Source organism: Schistocerca cancellata, chromosome 8 (assembly GCF_023864275.1).
Source record: "Schistocerca cancellata isolate TAMUIC-IGC-003103 chromosome 8, iqSchCanc2.1, whole genome shotgun sequence".
Classification (NCBI taxonomy): Eukaryota; Metazoa; Arthropoda; class Insecta; order Orthoptera; family Acrididae; genus Schistocerca; species Schistocerca cancellata.
The window spans coordinates 131011878-131034393 of NC_064633.1; the positions used below are offsets into that span (position 1 = coordinate 131011878).

The 22516-nt window shown below is 44.2% G+C and overlaps 1 protein-coding gene across 1 annotated transcript in view; it reads left to right on the forward strand.

Moving 5' to 3' along the window:
* Positions 1–22516, forward strand: part of LOC126095421 (protein O-mannosyl-transferase TMTC2-like) — a 1040622-nt gene that overhangs the window by 730964 nt on the left and 287142 nt on the right. The window lies entirely within an intron of this gene.

Genomic DNA, 22516 nt, shown 5'->3' on the forward strand with positions numbered 1-22516 from the left:
GAGAACCACGCGAAATAGGACTACACCGAGAAGGGCAGCACAAACGCTCACAGGTTTATTTGATCAGTGGAAATTATCACAAGGACACTGAAGAAACTGAACTGACAGACTATCCAGAAAATGACTATTTAGGAAATTTAAAGAACTAGATATCGCTTCCAGTAGGGATGGTGAGGACGAGATTAGATTAATTACAGCGCGAACAGAGGCATCCAAAATTCTTACCGCGGTCCATACGTGAATGGAAAGGGAAGACGCCCCAATAATTGATACCTTTTGCCATGCACTTCACAATGGTTTTCAGAGTATGAATATAGATGGGGATGTCCAGGTCATCAGCTGGTCGTTAGCACATAATCGTCCTTCCCGGAACACTTGTTTACTACGAGACACCAGCTGATGAGATCGTGCGGCATCAAGACAAGAAACGACAGCCTTGCCGCGTCTCTGTAGCAACACAAGCAGATGTCGTGACGCGAAGCGTGAAATATTCGCATTGTTCGGGGCTTCAAGCCGATGACCGTGGAGAATGGAAACTCACTTCCGCTCACCGTTCCACCTTTCCCCCTACCATAGAGCCGCCCGCAGCGACCGTCTACCGACACCGTCTAAAAGAGACACGTGTAGGGTGACTTGACGTCCGGATTAATCCGGACATGTCCGCCTTTTTACCTCTTTGTCCGGGGTCGCGGCGGATTTTTACAGCATCCCACTTTTTCCCAAAGTTGAGCGCAATACAGTTAAATTTACAATTCGTCCCGTTCTATTGCTCTTTTCTCAAATACTTTAACTATTGGCACAGCCTTCGTGATAAACACGCACGAAGGCGGTGTTAGTAGGTGGCACCAGGATCGTTGATGTTATCGTTGATCGACCTATAAGCGAATGCAAATATCGATTATTTAAAATTTTCGTTTCGTGTCCTCGCGTTGTATTGGCTTGGCTTCCAGCAGTGCACGTGTGATTTGTGAGTGTCATTTTTAACCGAGTGAGTTACGTAAAATATTTGGCTATGCCTAGACGAAAGTGTACATTTTCTGATGTCGTTACCTGCAAATATCCGGCTTTCAAGAAAGGGAGAAATGAATTTGAAGCGGAATATGAGATATGTGGAGCTGGAATGTACGTCTCAGTGGCCAATAAAGGTAAGAAATAATTCTACAGATTAACTGTCATGGTTTTATTTCATTGTTTCATAGTCATTCAATTTATTTGTATTCGGAAGGTTAAAGTGCAGTTTACATGTCGTCAGCTGCTGCTTGAATTGTGATTTTGGTAGCGGTGCGTCGAATGAAGGGAGGTGAACGGTCTTACGTTCTTCGCTTTGTAAACAATTCCGTGTTGTTGACATAAAAAAACACTTGACGCCACACTGTCACCACAATCAATATTTTTAAATTTTTTTATATTACTCAGTTAATCACCACCTGACCACCAGTAACAACTAACTATTAGTTTTACTGGTAATTCCCGGCAGTCACGCGACTTGTCCAAAGCTGACGAGTGGTATCCTCATCTGCAGTTGACGCGTTTGATGTGTCCTCTTTTTTCTTAGTTTGTCCTCTTTTTTGAAGCTGTTTGTCCTCCATTTTAAACAATTGCATCTGATCACCCTAGACACGTGCCATGTCAGCATTACTGGGCCAATTGAATTAGTTATGTGCGGCAGTCTACCTCAGGCAGGCACTGTCTCGAAATGTACACTGATGTACGAAGCATTATGAGCACAGCTTAGGGCGAGATTGGATGTCGCCTGGTGGTGTCACAATCGCATGAATTATTAAGCAAAGTGCAGCTTCTGGTTGTTTATTTGACCCCAACATACCTAGCGGGGAACTGTGCTGGCGACAGAACGAACCGCATATGGCGGAATTCACTGACATTAGCGGCTTTGATAATAAGGGCAGATAGTTATGGCCCGTCACCTGTGAACAAGCGTCTCGGAAACCGCGAAGGTGCGCAGCTGTTCCCATACAGCACCTAAAGACTGCTGTTGTAGGGCGTTGAAATCAACCAGTAGGTGACAACATGCAGGACGACCACGTCTCGTCACGCAAAGTTCTTTGTACTGACTTGGCAGAAAATCATAAGAAATTTTGGTCTCATGTCAACGCGATAGGTGGATCAAAACAAAATGTCCAGACACTCTGTGACCAAAATGGTACTGAAACAGATGATGACAGACTAAATGCCGAAATACTAAATGTATTTTTCTAAAGCTGTTTCACAGAGGAAGACTTTACTGTAGTTCCTTCTCTAGAACGCACAGATGACAAAATGGTAGATATCGAAATAGATGACAGAGGGATAGAAAAACAATTAAAATCGATCAAAAGATGAAAGACCGCTGGACCTGATGGGATACCAGTTCGATTTTATACAGAGTACGCGAATGAACTTGCCCCCCTTTCTTGCAGCGGTGTACCGTAGGTCTTTAGAAGAGCGTAGCGTTTCAAAGGATTGGAAAAGCGCACAGGTCATCCCCGTTTTCACGAAGGGACGTCGAACAGATGTGCAGAACTATAGAGCTATATATCTAACGTCGATCAGTTGTAGAACTTTGGAGCACGTATTATGTTCGAGTATAATGACTTTTCTGGAGACTAGAAATCCACTCTGTAGGAATCAGCATTGATTTCGAAAATGACGATCATGTGATACCCACCTCGCTCTATTCGTCCACGAGACCCAGAGGGCCATAGACACGGGTTCCCAGGTAGATGCAGTGTTTCTTGGCTTCCGCAAGGCGTTTGATACAGTTCCCCACAGTCGTTTAATGAACAAAGTAAGAGCATATAGATTATCAGACCAATTGTGTGATTGGATTGAAGAGTTCCTAGATAACAGAACGCAGCATGTCATTCTGAATGGAGAGAAGTCTTCCAAACGAAGAGTGATTTCAGGTGTGCCGCAGGGGATGTCGTAACACTGTTGCTAGTCACAATATACATAAATAACCTTGTGGATAACATCGGAAGTTCACTGAGGCTTTTTGCGGATGTTGCTGTGGTATATCGAAAGGTTGCAACAATGGAAAATTGCACTGAAATGCAGGAGGATCTGCAGCGAATTGACGCATGGTGCAGGGAATGGCAATTGAATCTCAATGTAGACAAGTGTAATGTGCTTCGAATACACAGAAAGATAGATCCTTTATCATTTAGCTACAAAATAGCAGGTCAGCAACTGGAAGCAATTAATACCATAAATTATCTGGGAGTACGCATTAGCAGTGATTTAAAATGGAATAAGCATATAATGTTGATCGTCGGTAAAGCAGATGCCAGACTGAGGTTCATTGGAAGAATCCTAAGGAAATGCAATCCGAAAACAAAGGAAGTAGGTTATAGTACGCTTGTTCGCCCACTGCTTGAATACTGCTCAGCAGTGTGGGATCCGTACCAGATAGGGTTGATAGAAGATATAGAGAAGATCCAACGGAGAGCAGCGCGCTTCGTTACAGGATCATTTAGTAATCGCGAAAGCGTTACGGAGATGACAGATAAACTCCAGCGGAAGACTCTGCAAGAGAGACGCTCAGTAGCTCGGTAAGGGCTTTTGTTGAAGTTTCCGAGAACTTACCTTCACCGAAGAGTCAAGCAGTATATTGCTCCCTCCTACGTATATCTCGCGAAGAGACCATGAGGATAAAATCAGAGAGATTAGAGCCCACACAGAGGCCTACCGACAATCTTTCTGTCCACGAACAATAAGAGACTGGAAAAGAAGGGCGAACCGATAGAGGTATTCAAAGTACCCTCCGCCACACACCGTCAGGTGGCTTGCGGAGTATGGATGTAGATGTAGATGTAGATGTAGATGTAACGTGAATGAAAACATGAAATCTAGGAAGGGGATGGGTAGGGAAAGAATGTGGGGGATATCGTGGCGGCTACCCGCACAGCGTATTGTGGTATTGCAATGGCGAAAGTTCTAAATTTGTGCAGGACCGGGACTCGAACACGGCTTCGCCGCTTCTCGTCAGTCGTTGCCTTAACCGCCTTTTTCTTTTTTTTAATTGGTATCATTTTGTTCGTTTTTGATCGTTGCGTTTGTTCCCGGCGGACGTCCCATGACAGCCGTTCAAGTTCACCGTTGATCCATTCACTCAGTTTTTTTTTTTTTTTTTTTATACAGAGGGGAGCTAACCCTCTGCCCTCTGACCGAGGACTCTGAGCTACAGTGCCGGCTCCGCTTCGACCATCTGGACATGGTCCCTGACAGACTCAGATTTCCGACTTACCGTACATTCCACTGCAGGGTCCTTCCTCCATTAAACTAACTACTCGAAAATCCTGATTCGCGCAGGTATTCGGATGATATTTGTGCGTTCGCACTGAAATTTCACGTCATGGCACCGTCCCCTTCTTTTTTCAGAAATAAATGCTCTGAGGTGACGAAAGTCACGGGATAGCCATATGCATATATGCAGATGGCGGTGGTATCGCGAACACACGGTACAAACGGGCTGTGCATTGGCGGAGCTGTCATTTCTACTCAAGGTGATTCAAGTGAGAAGGTTTCCGACGTGATTGTGGCTACGCAACTGTAATTAGCAGATTTTGAAAACTTTGATTCGTCCTTCTCGGATCATTCTAAATAAACCAGAGTTCTTTCCTAATTTTAAATTTTCTCGATTTCGCCGTCATCTGTCAATGGTTTTAAAAAATAATTCAGACAAAACTTGATTACTTTCTTTATGGAGAATCCGAATCTGCAATAAAAAAAATTAAGATTTAGAAGTTGCCCCCCCCCCCCCCCCCGTCCCACCCGAGGGGGCGGAGGCTGGAGGTCATGTGTAGTATCATATGATGTCCCCCTTTGAGCTTACGAACTTGTCTTACCATCTATTTTTACTCGATGTATAGTTTTCGAGATAATCTCATCCGAAACTTCGGATACACCACCCTATATGTGTATATATATGCAGTTGGCAAGGGATCATCAATATTCGACCAGTGTTCAATCATAACGTGTCGCCTTGTCTAATGAGTCACTTTTGTTGCTGGATCAGATAGGTGGTCATATCCATATACGCCCTTATCTACATAGGGTTGCTCGAAAGACGCATCACGTCACGGACGAAAGAATGTGGTGGTACTATTATGCCACGGGGGACATTACCTCGAGCTTCTATGGAAAATGTGGTAGTAATAAAGGCACGAAGGTAGAACTGAACTAGGTAGACATTATTGCGGACCACCTGCATCACCGGCCGCTGTGGCAGAGCTGTTCTAGGTGCTTCAGTCCGGAACCACGCTGCTGCTACGGTCGCAAGTTCGAATCCTGCCTCGGGCATGGATGTGTGGGATGTCCTTAGGTTAGTTAGGTGTAAGTAGTTCTAAGTCTAGGGGACTGATGATCTCAGATGTTAAGTGCCATAGTGCCTAGAGCCATTTGAACCACCCGTTATCCTTCATGACTCCCCAATTTCGATGACATCTTCCAGCAGGACAACTGTCCGGTCGTAACGCCATGCTAAAGTAATCTGAAAAACGTGATAGTTGATGTTTTGGCCCATAAATTTGCCTGATATGAACCTGACCACCACATCTGGGACGTTATCAGGTGCCAGCTCTGCCCTGACAAGCCAGCGATCTATAATTTTCGGCAGTTGCGTGACCTGTGCGTAGGCATATAGTGTCAAATACCTCTGGAAACCTATCAAAAACTTATCGAATCCTTGCCATACAGAATCGCTGTTGGATTCCGTTTCAAAGGTGGACTCTCGTGTTACTGAGCAAGTGGTCATGATATTTTAGCTCAGCACTGTGTATGTCGTAGTTTAGAGAAAATTCGGTAGGGAAAATCAAAAACTCCGGCGAGCGACCTGAATATTTATCTTCTGGTGTACAGACAAGACTATTCCATCTGGTACACGCGATGTATGACCCAGACTAAATGCAGTCTCAATTCAAGACGAATGCGGCAGTCACAAATTCCAAAGAAGGTAGGTGTTGAGTATTAGAGAACCAGCAGTTTAATGACAATAGGGTAGGATGGAAGGGCTGGTATTACAGGAAAAGCGGTCTGCGTTCCTTAAAAATGTAGGAACACGTGAGGCAATTCGTACCCCGCTAGTTATCTTAGGAGACATGTTAATGAATCGTAAACCCTTATTTATATATCATTTGTAGATTTCCATACATCATTTGATGATGTAGAAATATAATCTTTGGAATTGTGAACTTATCAGCACTAAAATGCAGTGAGCGGGAAGTTATCTGCAAATCGCTCAGAAACCTGTGTTCAGTTAGGGATCAGAGATGAAGACCTAGTAATCACTGAGAAGGAAGTTAGATGGGGTTGTAGCCCATCCACAGCACTCTATGTTATTCAGTCTGTACACTGAGCAAGCTGTGAAGGAAACAAAGGAGAAATTTGGAAATTGATTTAAGGTTCAGGAAAGAAAAAAAGTTGATGATAACTTTATAATACAGTAAGAGGCAGCAAAGAGCTTGCAAGAACAGTAGAGTCCATAGCGTCTTGAAAAGGGGTTGTAAATTTGTGATGCTTAGATTAGGAACTGATTAGCTGAAAGTAGCAAACGAATTTCACTATTAGGATAGCAAAGAAAAAGATAACGCAAAAGGCATGTGATAGATATCAAGAAAAAATTTCGCGTAAAAAATAAATGTGTTAACATCGTACTAAAATTTAAGTGTTTGAGAAAATCGATACCAACAGCCATAGTTTTATTTAATAATTTTATTTAGTTACCAATTTCGGTGGCTCGCTGTCATAATTTTCAGGCCCCTGTACATATCGACAAAATAATCAAGCTTATACAGAAATCGAATCTGCTATGCAAACTCTTTTGTCAGCATTTTAAATAAATTTACCATACATATAAATTTACCATACATAGGAATTAGTAAAAAGTATAAAAAGAGAGAGATAAAATATCGACTCTGTAAAATTAAGTGGATGACACATAAACACTGGTCACTGCATTGTCATGCACCTATACACAACATTAATAAAAACCGCTTAAACAAAATATAAAGCAACAAAAACATTACAAAATACAGTAAAAAATGTTATATTGTAGTAATTAGAAAAGCCTTTGTTGTAAATTACCCTGAGTCATGTCGCACAAACAGTGGTATCACATACAGTGGTCATACTGTAACGTTACGTCATGAAGGCAGAAAATCTGTCTCAAAGTATACATATTGAAAACTGAGAAAACTAAATAATGAAAGTAAAAATATGATAAAGGAAGAAGGTTAAACGACTCCAATGGTGTAAATGAGTTGTGAAAGAACTCAAAGAACCATCAAAAAGAGCAGAAAACCAGAAATGAGAACCAAGTAATTTCGTCAAAGTAAGAGCCTAAGTTCGAAAACGTAAATGGTAATGGGAGAAGGCGAACCGACTATAATGGTGTAATTGAGTCACGAAGGATTGCAAGAACTGCTAAAAATAATAGAAAACCAGAAATAAGACCAATTCATTTAGGTAAAAGTTCGAAAACGTATATGGTTCTCGGTTCTGATTTTCTGTTCCTCTTAGCGGGTCTTGCATTTCTTCGCAACTCATTTACACCATTAGAGCCGGTTTGCCTCCTTTTGTATCGTATTTTACATGCACTGATTCGTTTTGTTTGTTTTCAACATTTAGACTTTGAGACAGGTTTTTCTGTCTTAACGACGTTTCGTTGCAGTAAGCAGTTTTTATTACTACAGTGAATGGGTACATGACAATTCAGTGGCCAATGTTTGTATGACATGCATTTTATTTTACAGTTTGACACTTTTAAGCTCTCTTTTTATTATTTTTACTGATGTACATGTATGGTAAATTTATTTTAAATAATGGCAATTGATCTTGGGCAAAATTTTCTGTTTCTATTGTAAGCTTGATGATTGTGTTGATTTGTACAAGGGCCTGAAGATGATGCAAATGAGGCACCAAAACTCCATTTACACAAGGTGGAATTACAGAAATTTAAATTGAAGTAGTGTGTAATCATTAGATCAGTTCAACAGATCATTTACACTTGAGGTACGAGCAGGATTTCCTCATTACATACGAGGTTTATTCGGAAAGTATGGAACGATCGGTCACGAAATGGAAACCACAGTGAAAATCCGATGAAGTTTCGCACAGATGTGTTTGACAGTGTCTTTAGTATGACCGTCGATCGCGTTACGTTGTTCTTTTTAGTTCTGAGCACACAGGAAAAACATAAAGATACATAGAAAAATAGTGTCTCCCGCCAAGTACGGGGGCCTGGTGACAAATTTCGCCTGAAGCTATGCAGCGAACATTAGATAATTGTTGTGCATTTTCTTCTTCAAGGAAATTCTCGGCCGCATTCTGCAGAGGCAATGAAGATGCTCCTGCATCTTTTTCAATTGGAAATTTTGAATTACCTACAATACAGCCCGTAATTGTCCCCCTCTGAGTTTCATAACTGCTCACATGAACCGCTGGCTATGAAGACAACATTTTGACACAGAGAATGAGCTGTAGGCCAGCGTAGAGAATTGGCGGAAAGCGCTTCTATAAAGAGAGTATTGGAAAGTTGGTACAACGCTATGACAAACGTCTTAGCCGGGGCCGGCCGGTGTGGCCGAGCGGTTCTAGGCGCTTCAGTCTGGAACCGCGCGACCGCTACGGTCGCCGGTTCGAATCCTGCCTCGGGCATGGATGTGTGTGATGTCCTTAGGTTAGTTAGGTTTAAGTAGCTCTAAGTTCTAGGGGACTGATGACCTCAGATGTTAAGTCCCATAGTGCTCAGAGCCATTTGAACCATCTGTCTAAGCCGGATCGGCGATTATGAAGATAAGTAGCTGGAAGTTGTAGCTAACTGTTGCATATAAACAAGTTTTGATTTTCACGGTGGTCTCTATTTGGCTACCTATCGTCCCTTACTTTCCGAATAGCCCTCGTACAAAGATAGGTTGCTAGTCCAATACAAGAGAGCCTCCGCAATGCTGAAGATTTAAAAAAGGGGAAAATAGGATGAAGGCATGAAGTGAAGTTTGTGTAGGTTTGTAAAGATTACTAGTAGAAGATACTTGTCGTTCTTTCAGTATTGAGACACTGAATTACAGTTTTGCTTAAGGATGACTTAATGCAGACATTAATATAAGCGTTTTGTGTTCCTTGTTCCAGATTCTGATGAGAACTACTTGGCCTTTCATGTTAGCGGAAGGAACCCAACTTGCACTGCAGACATTTGCCGAATTTATTATCTCCCTGGCGTTTTGGGTCCCCTTTTTCTGTTATTCTTTCTCTGAAACATTCACGTTTTGCAGTCAGTGCTGTGTTGGTTGTATTTTCATTTGTATGGGGATAGTTTAGGGGATAGTGCCAATAACAGTGTTCTTAATAAAAACATTTTCTAAGTGTGTAACCATCAAAAGACGTTTTACCTACTCATAATGTTTACAGTACAACGACTGGAGACTCTCCAGACATGTGAATCGCGTCTGGTGAAATAGTTTTTCACATTTCAGTCCACTTAAGACGAGAAGACAAAAATAATTGCACTCGCAGTTGCGAACAATACCTCGCAGTTGCGAATAATTATCACCTTCTGCTCTGTACTGGAATGACAACAATGGAAATGTGTGACGGATTAGGATTCTAACCCGGGTTTCCCATATTACACGAGAGGTCATCTTAACCATTTCGGCTATTCGAGTAAGATTCACGGCCAGACCCAAACTTCCATGTATTGTCTTCCATGTATAATAACTGTACACGCACATCTCATTGATGTTACTCCGGTATAGGGGAGACATTTTATTTGGAACATTGCATTGCACTTCTTAATAGAACAGGCACTGGTATTTCGTACTTATTCGGCGACACTAGGCCCTCGCCTCTCAATAAATATGTCCTTCCTGGACAGGAACATACGTAACGAACGACTGCAGGTTGTGACATACACTACTGGCCATTAAAATTGCTACACTAAGAGAAAATGCACATGATAAACGGGTATACATTGGACAAATACATTATACTAGAAATGACATGTGATAGCATTTTCAGCAATTTAGGTGCATAGATCCCGAGAAATCAGTACCCAGAACAACCACCTCTGGCCGTAATAACGGCCTTGATACGCCTGAGCATTGAGCCAAACAGAGCTTGGATGGCGTGTACAGGTACAGCTGCCCATGCAGCTTCAACATGATGTCACAGTTCATCAGGAGTAGTGCCTGGAGTATTGCGACGAGCCAGTTGCTAGGCCACCATTGACCAGACGTTTTCAATTGGTGAGAGATCAGGAGAATGTGCTGGCCAGGGCAGCAGTTGAACATTTTCTGTATCCAGGAAGACCCGTACAGGACCTGCTACATGCGGTCGTGCATTATCCTGCTGAAATGTCGGGTTTCGCAGGGATCGAATGAAGGGTAGAGCCACGGGTCGTAACACATCTGAAATGTAGATGAAATGTAGAGTCCACTGTTCAAAGTGCCGTCAATGCGAACAAGAGGTGGCCGAGACGTGTAACCAATGGCACCCCATACCATCACGCCGGGTGAAACGCCAGTATGGCGATGACGAAGACACGCTTCCAGTGTGCGTCCACCGCGATGTTGCCAAACACGGATGCGACCATCATGACGCTGTAAACAGAACCAGGATTCATCCGAAAAAATGACGTTTTGCCATTCGAGCACCCAGGTTAGTCGTTGAGTACACCATCGCAGGCGCTCCTGTCTGTGATGCAGCGTCAAGGGTAACCACAGCCACGGTTTCCGAGCTGATAGTCCATGCTGCTGCAAACGTCGTCGAACTGTTCGTGCAGATGGTTGTTGTCTTGCAAACGTCCCCATCTGTTGACTCAGGGATCGAGACGTGGCAGCACGATCCGTTACAGCCATGCGGATAAGATGACTGTCATCTCGACTGCTAGTGATGCGAGGCCGTTGGGATCCAGCACGTCGTTCCGTATTACCCTCCTGAACCCACCGATTCCATATTCTGCTTACAGTCATTGGATCTCGACCAACGCGAGCAGCAATGTCGCGATACGATAAACCGCAATCGCGATAGGTCACAATCCGATCTTTATTAAAGTCGGTAACGTGATGGTACGCATTTCTCCTCCTTACACGAGGCATCACAACAACGTTTCACCGGGCAACGCCGGTCAACTGCTGTTTGTGTATGAGAAATCGATTGGAAACTTTCCTCATGTCAGCACGTTGTAGGTGTCGCCACCGGCGTCAACGTTGTGTGATTGCTCTGAAAAGCTAATCATTTGCATATCACAGCATCTTCTTCCTGTCAGTTAAATTTCGCGTCTGTAGCACATCATCATCCTGGTGTAGCAGTTTTAATGGCCAGTAGTGTATATTGTGGTTTGAGAGTGGCCGTCATTCGTCTTTGGATGGCCGAAGCAGTTAAGGTGACTGCTAGCGTAAACCGGGAAATCCGGGTTTGACTCCCATTCCGGCACAAATTTTTGCTGTCGTCACTCCAATATACATACGAAGGGCGTTCATATTCGCAAATGCGAATACATTTCCTGTATTTCCAGACTGCTGTAGTCGCTGCTGTACCTGTTCCTTTGGAGATACATGTCTTGCTCATACCCTATAACCAATGAACAGTATGACAATTGCCAAGACTACAAAAAGAGTACAGACACTTCAGTGACTGGACAGAAAGTTTCGCAGAAACATGGAATCCTTCTTCTTAAAACACACGCACTGCAATGTCGTGCATAAATGAAGGTAACAGTGCAGCTGTAGTTGTTCACACTATGACGTGCAAAAAACTGACGTTATCAAAACTTGTAATTATTTCTGGTAAGAAATTATTAGATGAGTAGATCGGATAACCATTGAAGAGCTACTGAATCGAATCGGAGGGAAAAGAGTTGTGTGTACGCCATGACTACAAGAAGGAACAAATGGAGATGCCATTAAAGAATAGTTGATTTCGAAATGGAGGGAAGTATTGATGGTAAAAATTACAGAGGGAGACGAGGGCACCACCGTTGTGGCCGAGCGGTTCTAGGCGCTACAGTCCGGAAACGTGCGGCCGCTACGGTCGCAGGTTCGAATCCTGCCTCGGGCATGGATGTGTGTGATGTCCTTAGGTTAGTTAGGTTTAAGTAGTTCTAAGTTCTATGGGACTGATGCCCTCAGATGTTAAGTAAGTCCCATAGTGTTCAGAGCCATTTGAACCATTTGACCGCTACGGTCGCAGGTTCGAATCCTGCCTTGGGCATGGATGTGTGTGATGTCCTTAGGTGAGTTAGGTTTAAGTAGTTCTAAGCACTAGGGGACTCATGACCTCAGCACTTAAGTCCCATAGTGCTCAGAGCCATTTGAACCATTTTTGAACCATTTGAGACGAGGGTCTGACAACAATAAGCGGGTGTAAGTGAATGCAGAGAAGAAGAAATTTGCCGACACCATCAACACCAAAACAGTCTTGAGACTGGAGACGACAACAAAAATAATGACAACAATTACATTTGCGAACACAACCACTTGAGTCCACAAAAGACCTACTTACAAAGTCAGGCAGTGTTCACCAAGAAGCAACTGTGCCATATTTATCTAATTTTGTGGAGCGACTCATCAAGTAACGGGTTTTAGATGATAAAAATTACATTCTATTTGGAAAGATCCATAATCTACATTGTTATGTCTTGTGATGTTCAAAATGCTCAAATGTGTGTGAAATCTTATGGGACTTAACTGCTAAGGTCATCAGTCCCTAAGCTAACACAATACTTAACCTAAATTAACCTACGGACAAACAAACACACCCATGCCCGAGGGAGGATTCGAACCTCCGCCGGGACCAGCCGCACAGTCCATGACTGCAGCGCATTAGACCGCTCGGGTAATCCCGCGCGGTTATGACTTGTGAACCGTATGGAAGGAACGCACTCTTGTATTCGTTCTGGCATAGAAGCAAACAGCCGTAAACTATCATCTTGACGAATTTCCTGTCATGCTTGAAACATTTGCTGTGTGAGGTCATGAATATTGTTGGTTGGAGACAGGTACGAAAGTATGCACCATCCCAGCTCATCCCAGTGACAGATTTGGGGACAGTTAAGGACTCGTACATTCCTTAAGGGGCATACCCTGGTGTCCTAGTCATGACAATAGTGTTTACTTCTTGTCACATACCGGTGAACATTCCGTGTCCGTTCAAAAATCACCAAATCTGGGTATCATACCCAACAGCTGGCTACATCACGATTCCGGAAGCTGTAGAGGTATGAGTCTCGAGAATCGCTGCTGCATGCGACCTTTGACCTGGCCGTTTGCGGACACACGGCAGTCGACACAACTCATGAATTTGACATAGGTAGCATGTACACTGATGAACCAAAAAGCTTATTTCTCCGCCTTGGGAATGAAATAAATCACTGGTACTGCGTACCAGGCATCCGTCAGTTTGTTGGTAGGTTTGTGGAAGAAGTTTAAGTGCAGGTCATGTACTTTGTGTAAATAACGGGTCGCTGATTTGCGTACGCGTTAATAGCGCCCAGTAGTGCCCAAGTGAGTTCCATAGGACTTATATCAGGTGAATTCGTCGCCGAGACATAAGCGAGAGTTCACTATAATGCTCCTCAAGCCGCTGTAGCCGGCCGGTGTGGCAGCGCGGTTCTAGGCGCTTCATTCTGGAGCCGCGGGACCGCTACGGTCGCAGGTTCGAATCCTGCCTCGGGCATGGATGTGTGTGATGTCCTTAGGTTAGTTAGATTTAAGTAGTTCTACGTTCTAGGGGACTGAGGACCTCAGATGTTAAATCCCATAGTGCTCAGAGCCATTTGAACCATTTTGAAACCACTGTAGCACAGCTGAACTGCTGAAAGATGACGTCTCCCTCGGGGAAGACATCAAGCATGAAGGGATGCAGGTGGTTCGAAGCTGTCAGCGTCTCTTCGATTACTGGCGCAGGTTCCATGCAAGGGGAGTAGGATCCTTCCCGTAACATAATACCGCTCTCTTCAGTCCGTGGCGCGCTGCACGTTTCGAGTCACCGTTCATCTCGATGACGGCGTTTATGGAGACGACCAGCGAACTAGTGCATTAAAAATGTGACTCACCCGAATAGCCTACACGTTTCCGTTGATCGACGGTCGAATCCCGGTGGTCTCGTCCCCACAGCAATCGTAATTGACGATGTCGTTGAGTCAACATGTGTGATCCGCTGCGGAATTTCATATTCAGCAATGTGCGATGAATGGTGTGCACAGAAACACTTGTGCGTCCACCGGCATTGTGCTCTTCCGGCAGAGATACCACAGATCGCCATCTATCCTACTTTATAGAGCAGGTAATCCTCCGAAGCCCCCGTTCCGTGAAGAGTCGTGCACGTCCAACCATTTAGCGTCTTGTGGCAGTTTCGCTGTCCTACCTCTTTCCGTAGATGCTCAAGACAGTAGCACGTGAACATTCGACCAGTTCCGCCGTTTTCGAGATTCTCTTTCACAGGCTCTGCGTAATAAGAATCTGTTCTTTGTCCAAGTCGCTTATCTCGCTGGGTCTACCCATTTGCAGCTCTTATCTTCGGTAGTGTGATTCCCCATCCGTTGTCTTCTTCGTTTACTTATTTTTTTTCCCACGTGTGCGCAGCGCCACCAGGTGGCATTCAGCGTCGCAGTGGCAATTGTCATAACTCATAATGGTTTAGCTTATCAGTGTACATCGTATTAGTCGTATGTAGTCTGCTTACAAAGTAAGAAAGTTCCAATTTACTTCAGACGAGTGTCGTTGCATTCCATCGTTTGCAGTGTGCTCAGGGCGACAGTTAATATAAACAGCAATTCTGCCTGTAACGTAACTGTGACCGATGGCTGTTTTGAGTTATGACGGCCCATCCCGCATGAATCACGTCTAACGGACGTTAACAGCAGAGGCATCTATCTTAATATCCAAAGACTGATTGCAGTGCACTTGCGTGTGACGCATTAGCGTGAGCGTATTACCTGCATCATGACCTCTTGGGTCGCTGCTCAGCTAAGCAGCTGCACTTGTGGTCCCTGCCGTATATTTGAACTACACTATAAAAATTTCTATGCGAGAATCTGTGTGAGGTGTCGTTTACTGTCACTAGTTCAGTATTAAATAGCAGAAACAATCATTTGCCGGGGACTGAATGTTCGTCAGTTGCACTTGACGTCTAACTTTGTTCCCCGTGCAAGAAATGGAAAGAAATATCACAGATAGACCGCAGCAACCAAACTTGTTAGTGAATCTAACTGTATATGAAGCTAGTAAAGATGTACTTCATTGTCTCAGCTAAACAAAAAAAGTCATTGTTCCACATTATTATCATTTGTCTTTGTAAGTTTGTGACTACAATCCAATTCCCTGGTGAAAGTTGCGGAATATCTGCATCTTAATCAATGTATTGTTGTCTGTTATATGATTCCTTCGTAAATACTTCATTATTTGACATATTAAAATTTTAATCCGAAGCTAGTAACTCTACAAAATACCTACCCTAGAGAAATCTTAAACAGGATGATTCAGTTGCCCCTCGATCTAGAACCCACGGCTTTCGAGTTATCCTAGAAAAACGTGTTGGACGGTCATTATTGTTCGTTTTTCTAGAGTAATTACGGCTTAGCGAAAACGTAGCCCAGCAAAAAATTAACTACGTTCAGTTCTCTACAAGAAGGTCTTGTTAATTTTTTCTGTAGGTCTAATAGTTTGCGCATAGCAAGTGAGGGAATATGAAAATCTTTAACATGGTATTTGAAGGGAGGTGCAGGTCGCATAAAATCCAGTGGTAGGCGCAATGGGAGGGGCAACCGATTCACCCTGTGTACTGAATTCTCACTTACAGCTGCCTTTGTTGTGCTACAACACTGTTCTCGATAAAGTTAATATTCGTTGCGTATTTCTACCTCTGACTTAGTTTTCCAAACACTGTAACAATGACAGACAAAAGAAGATCTAGTTACAGCTTCAAACAGCCGCACTTCAGGAAGAGCGTGTGCAACAAATTTTTTTTTCGATTTTGTCATTTTCTCTGTTATGCATGTCGAATATTGCTAAGGTGTCGCCAGTATTTTAACACTCACGTATTTTTCTTTTGTTGTTATGATTACACACGCGATCTACCGCTATTTTTCTTTTGTTGTTCTGATTACACACTCGATCTATCGCTAAGTCAGAGGAGATGTTTATACCTCAGATTAATCTACGGTATGGGGTTTAAAATTATAGTGCTAGAATGTACCATTGTGGAACCCTGGTCATGAGGGGAGTGATAACAGTGACTGCTATTTTGTCGTGTATTGACGAGAGTAAAGCTTTCCTTCCAAATTTACCAAACCAGCCCGGTTGCCATATCCAATAACTCCTCGAGCCATGATCCCAGGAGACTTTTGTTATATTGTGCAAGTGTTAAGCGAGACATAGCAACTCGAGAAATATGTCCAGCTTTCAGTAATGTGTTCACGACAGTTCCTGGTAACACTTTACGTGTAACCTATGGTCGGAAGTAAGGGGGTCAGTACTAGGCTTTTTCACCTAGAAATGAACGAAAGAAAGTCCAACTGGCATTTATGTCAAAGACTGAACAGTGAAGCCTCACGTTTGCTAACGTGTTATGATGACGGCTGTACTGTGGGGCATAGTAAAACATCAAAACAAAAAGAAGTTTCTTGTTACGATTATCCTAATACAATCACAGTTACTCACATGCTACTGTTACAAGTAGATACCACTACTGGCAAAATCGTTCTATAAATAATTCACGCTCTAACGAGTATACGTACAGGGAACCTCTGTTAATAGTCTCCAGGCGCATTTTCTGTGGTGTTTCAGCAGATATTTGCATTTTTTAAGTCCTTAGCTGTAATCAGTCCAAACAAATACTTCTCTTAATGTGTTACATTCGACGTATAGTGTCGACAGAATGCTTCGGTTTGTTTCCTGATGCGACAAAAAGATTTAAAATCGGAATTTCAAGTGTGCATTCGATAGAGCGTCTCCCAAATGAGGCTAGTGCGATATTCGTTTTTGAGTCATCGTTTTCTGACTGCCTTGATGCGGGCCACCACGAATTCCTCTTTTGTGCCAATCGTTTCATCTCAGAGTGGCAATGGCAACGTATGTCCTCAATCACCTGATGCATGTATTCCAATCTCAATGTTTCCCTTCGGTTTTTACTCTACGTAGCTCCCTCTAGTGCCGTGCAAGTTTAATCCCAGGTGCCTTTAATAGATTACCCATCAGCCCGTCCTTTCTTCTTATCAGTGTTTTCCATATATTTCTTTCTTCTGCGATTCGGCGTATCAGTCCTAATATCCAACATTCTTCTGTAGCACCACATCTCAAATCGTCTTATCGGTGTGTAAAAACACGAAGTACTCCGGAAACGACTGAATAACTCGCTGCTGCATGTTGGTTGCGGTCAGCACAGGCCAGTGTCTTGCGGTTATTGACGAAGTACTGCTTATTCTCGGTCGTTTACCATCATTGTTATTACATATCGATTTGAATTGTGGTGCTACAGAAGAATGTTGGAAATTAGGTGGAGTGATAAGGAATGAGGAGGTTGTTCGCTGAACCGGAGAGGAAAGGAATGTATGGAAAACACAGACAAGAAGAAGGGACAGGCTGGTAGGACATCTATTAAGGGCATCACAGAATAACGTCCATGGCACTAGAGACTGCTCCAGAGGGTAAAAACTGCAAAGTAAGACATAGATTGGAATATATCCAACAAATAACTGAGGAAATAGGTTGCTATTGCTACTCCGAGACGAAAAGGTTGGCACAGGAGAGGAATTCGTGGTGGGCCGCATCAAACCACTCAGAAGACGATGACTATAAAAAAAAAGCCGCACTAGATAAATTGGGGGCCGCACTTTAAAATTGCGCTTTAAAAATAATTTCGTTCGTAACGGGAAACAAGCCGACGCTTTCTGTCGAGAATAGGCGTCGCATGAAAGACGTGAAGAATAGTGTGTGTCTGGGCTGCATAGCTAAGCATAATTATTCATCCATGTGGGCTACGACACTTCCATGGAACATATTAATCAACCAGTAATGTAGAGATCCATAGGCATTTCTGTCGTCTAACGAGGTACAGCCAAGACAGAAGTTCTGTCCCATGGTTTTTACAGGCCGGCCACCGAATTGTGTTCAGTTGCACGGTTTGTAATTGAGCTAATAGGGGATCGCCAAACTCCCCACCACAAGCCAAGGCCTCTTCTCCTTCTCACAGAACAGTGACGTGTTACTTTTAACTCAAGACATATGCCTCCCTTTAATAAAAATCCTTATGTTTCCATTTTTTATTTATCAAAGCAGGTAAATGGAAATGAGCGTATGGCATCATTGCCCGGGAGGCCCCTATTCGGGGAAGTTCGGCTGCCAAGTGCAAGTCTTATTTCAGTCGACGCCACAGTGGGCGATTTGCACGCCGGAGATGAGGGTGAAATGATGATGAAGACAACACAACACCCAGTCCTCGAGTGGAGAAAATCTCCAACCCGGCCGGGAACCGAACCCGGGCCCCCTTGCATGGGAGGTGAGCACGTTACCACCCAGCTAAGCAGGCGGACATCAAAGCAGGTAGTTCACTGTGTAATGTAGTTTTGCAACACGCGAATCAGTGTCTTTACGCGGTCACATTTATGCTGTCCGTTTAAAATATTCCCCTCTCGAGGGACGGATGATGGGAGAAATTGCCTGCCCCTCTCACAACGGCTTTTTCGAGAAAAGCAGCTCTGGAATATGCCGCCCTAGAGTCGGCCGAAAATTGTTCTTCCTAGACTGGCACCCTAACTGGCTACGTACGGCCAAAGCACAATCTGCGATCTCGTTACCTTACAATGTACCTGCAATGCAACTGAGTTTTATTGACATTTACTGAAGTACGAGGGGCAAGCAATAAGTATTGCAACACATTTTTCCCCGGCTAGTTTCAGTTGAAAAAAATGCTGAGTTTGTTGTCGGACATAATGGAATATTCCCGCTCCAGCGCATATAGCTTCATGAAGATCCGATACGTACGAAGGCTTCAAAGTGGATCTGTAACGGAGATGCGTTTCATGCAGAGAGCTGTCGTTCAGTTTCTTTTGGTGGAAAACCAGAGAATCACAAATATTCATAGGTGCTTGCAGAATGTCTAAGGTGTGTTGATAGTGAAAAAAATCACGGTGAGCCGTTGGGCGAGGCGTCTGTCATCATCGCAACGAGGTCGGGTAAGCCTGTGTGATCTGCAGCGTGCCGACCAGCAGGACACAGCTGTAACACCAGCAGTGTTGGAACGTGCGGACACTCTCATTCGAGGAGACCGACTGACACAATGAAACACCTCGTTGCCCAATTGGACGTCTCCGTTAGTAGTGCAGACAGTCGTCCACCATTTTGGGTACTCAAATGTGAGCCGGCCGGTGTGGCGGAGCTGTTCTAGGCGCTTCAGTCCGGAACCGCGCGACTGCTACGGTCGCTGGTTCGAATCCTGCCTCTGGCATGGATGTGTGTGATGTCCTTAGTTTAGTTAGGTTTAAGTAGTTCTAAGTCTAGGGAACTGATGACCTCAGATGTTAAGTCCCATAGTTCTCAGAGCCATTTGAACCAACTTAAATGTGTGTGGTCGTCGGGTACCTCGCCGTGTAAAAGAAGATCATAAAGAGCAACGAAGGTCCATCTGTGCGAAATCGCTTGCGCGTTACTAGACTGGTCGTGACAAAATTTTGTCGAATGTCGTCACAGGTGATGAAAAATGGGTTCATCACTTCGAACCGAAAACAAAATAGCAATCCAGTGACTTGGGGTAAGGCCGTGACATTGTACGTAGACAACGCTGGAAAATAGGGTTTTGTACCCAAAAGAGGGGGAATAATATGGTGTATCGGAATACTGAGTAAAACCAACCTGAATGAGATTTTCACTCTGCAGCGGAGTGTGCGCTGGTATGAAACTTGATATGGTAAATCACTTGCCCGCGAAAGGCAAAGGTCCCGAGTTCGACTCTCGGTCTGGCACATAGTTTCACTCCGCCAGCAAGCTTCTATGTTACTGTTCGTGAAAACTGCAACACCAAGACATGTAATTAAAACGAAAATTATTTCATACATCAGCAACATGATAGTAGACAAAAACTACGATAATACACAAAAAGTTACAGAATTGTACATGCACTTTCTGCGTTGGAATTCAGCACGGTTCCAAGCTGCCATGACCTCCACCAACAGTCTCTAGACGTCTTGAAATGTAATCAGACAGGGCGTGGGTATGCTCCTGGGGAACACTGTGCCATTTGCTTTGTAGGCGCGTCAATAGAGCATCGGCAGAGTTTGCAGGAGTTCCTGAATGAACATGCTGGCGACCGACCCTACCCCCAGTCATGGTTGATGGGTGACACGTCAGGCGAGCTTGCAGCCCAGGGAAGAAGTGGTACTTGATATTTTTCCGCCGAATAAGGCTTCCACGTTCTCGCCACAGTGGCAGGGCATTGTCCTGTTGAAATATGACATATGGAGCTGACTGCAGGAGGGACAGCGATTTGGCCGTCGCATTGTACGCAGACAACGCTGCAAAACAGGGTTTTGTACCCAAAAAAGGGGGAATAATGTGATGTATGGGAATCCTGAATAAAACCAATCTGAATACGATTTTCAATCTGCAACGGAGTGTTCGCTGATATGAAACTTCCAGGCAGTTTAAAACCGTGTGCCAGACCGAGACTCGAACTCGGGACTTTTTGCATTTCGCGGGCAATTCCTCTACCATCTGAGCAACCCTACCATGACTCGCGACACCTCCCCACAGATTCAATTCAGTTTGGAAGTTAGGAGACGTGGTACTGGCAAAACTGAAGCTGTAGGGACGGGTCGTGAACCGTGCTAGGGTAGCTCAGATGGTAGAGCACTTGCCCGTAAAAAGCAAAGGTCCCGAGTTCGAGTATTGGTCCGGCACACAGTTTTAATCTGCCAGGAAGTTTCAAACCCAACCTGCTTTCAGGGGAAAAAAATGTGTTGAATTAGTTATTGAACGCACCTCGTATAAGCTTATTCACTTCCCGTAAAGTGTTCATGATACACTACTGGCCATTAAAGTTGCTACACCAAGAAGAAATGCAGATGATAAACGGGTATTCATTGGACAAATATATTATACTAGAACTGACATGTGATTACATTTTCACGCAATTTGGGTGCATAGATCTTGAGAAATCAGTACCCATAACAACCACCTCTGGCCGTAATAACGACCTTGATACGCCTGGGCATTGAGTCAAACAGAGCTTGGATGGCGTGTAAAGGTACAGCTGCCCATGCAGCTTCAACACGATACCACAGTTCATCAAAAGTAGTGACTGGCGTATTGTGACGAGCTAGTTGCCCAGCCACCGTTGATCAGACGTTTTTAATTCGTGAGAGATCAGGAGAATATGCTGGCCAGGGCAGCAGTCGAACATTTTCTGTATCCAGAAAGGCCCGTACAGGACCTGTAACATGCGGTCGTGCATTATCCTGCTGAAATGTAGGGTTTCGCAGGGATCGAATGAAGGGTAGAACCACGGGTCGTAACACATCTGAAATGTAACGTCCACTGTTCAAAGTGCCGTCAATGCGAACAAGAGGTGACCGAGACGTGTAACCAATGGCATCCCATACCATGACGCCGGGTAATACGCCACTATGGCGATGACGATTACCCGCTTCCAATGTGCGTTCACCGCGATGTCGCCAAACACGGATGCGACCATCATGATGCTGTAAACAGAACCTGGATTCATCCGAAAAAATGACGTTTTGCCATTCGTGCACCCAGGTTCGTCGATGAGTACACCATCGCAGGCGCTCCTGTCTGTGATGCAGCGTCAAGGGTAACCGCATCCATTGTCATCGAGTTGATAGTCCATGCTGCTGTAAACGTCGTCGAAATGTTCGTGCAGATGGTAGTTGTGTTGCAAACGTCCCCATCTGTTGACTCAGGGATCGAGACGTGGCTGCACCATCTGTAACAGCCATGCGGATAAGATTCCTGTCATCTCGACTGCTAGTGATACGGGGATGTTGGGATCCAGCACGGCGTTCCGTATTACCCTCCTGAAGCCACCGATTCCATATCCTGCTAACAGTCATTGGATCTCAACCAATGCGAGCAGCAATGTCGTGATACGATAAACCGCAATCGTGATAGGCTACAATCTGACCTTTATCAAAGTCGGAAACGTGATGGTACGCATTTGTCCTCCTTACACGAGGCATCACAACAACGTTTCACGAAGCAACGCCGGTCAGCTGCTGTTTGTGCATGAGAAATCGGTTGGAAACTTTCCTCATGTCAGCACGTTGTAGGTGTCGCCACCGGCGCCAACCTTGTGTGAATGCTCTGAAAAGTTAGTCATTTGCATATGACAGCATCTTCTTCCTGTCGCTTAAATTTCGCGTCTGTAGCACGTCATCTTCGTGGTGTAGCAATTTTAATGGCCAGTAGTGTATAACACTTTCCATTTCCATCAGAGTACACCAACGTTTTCCACCCTTCAGTTGTCTCAGTTTCAGTGACTTCCTTTCCTTCCCTCATCCCAAATATGTGTTAGG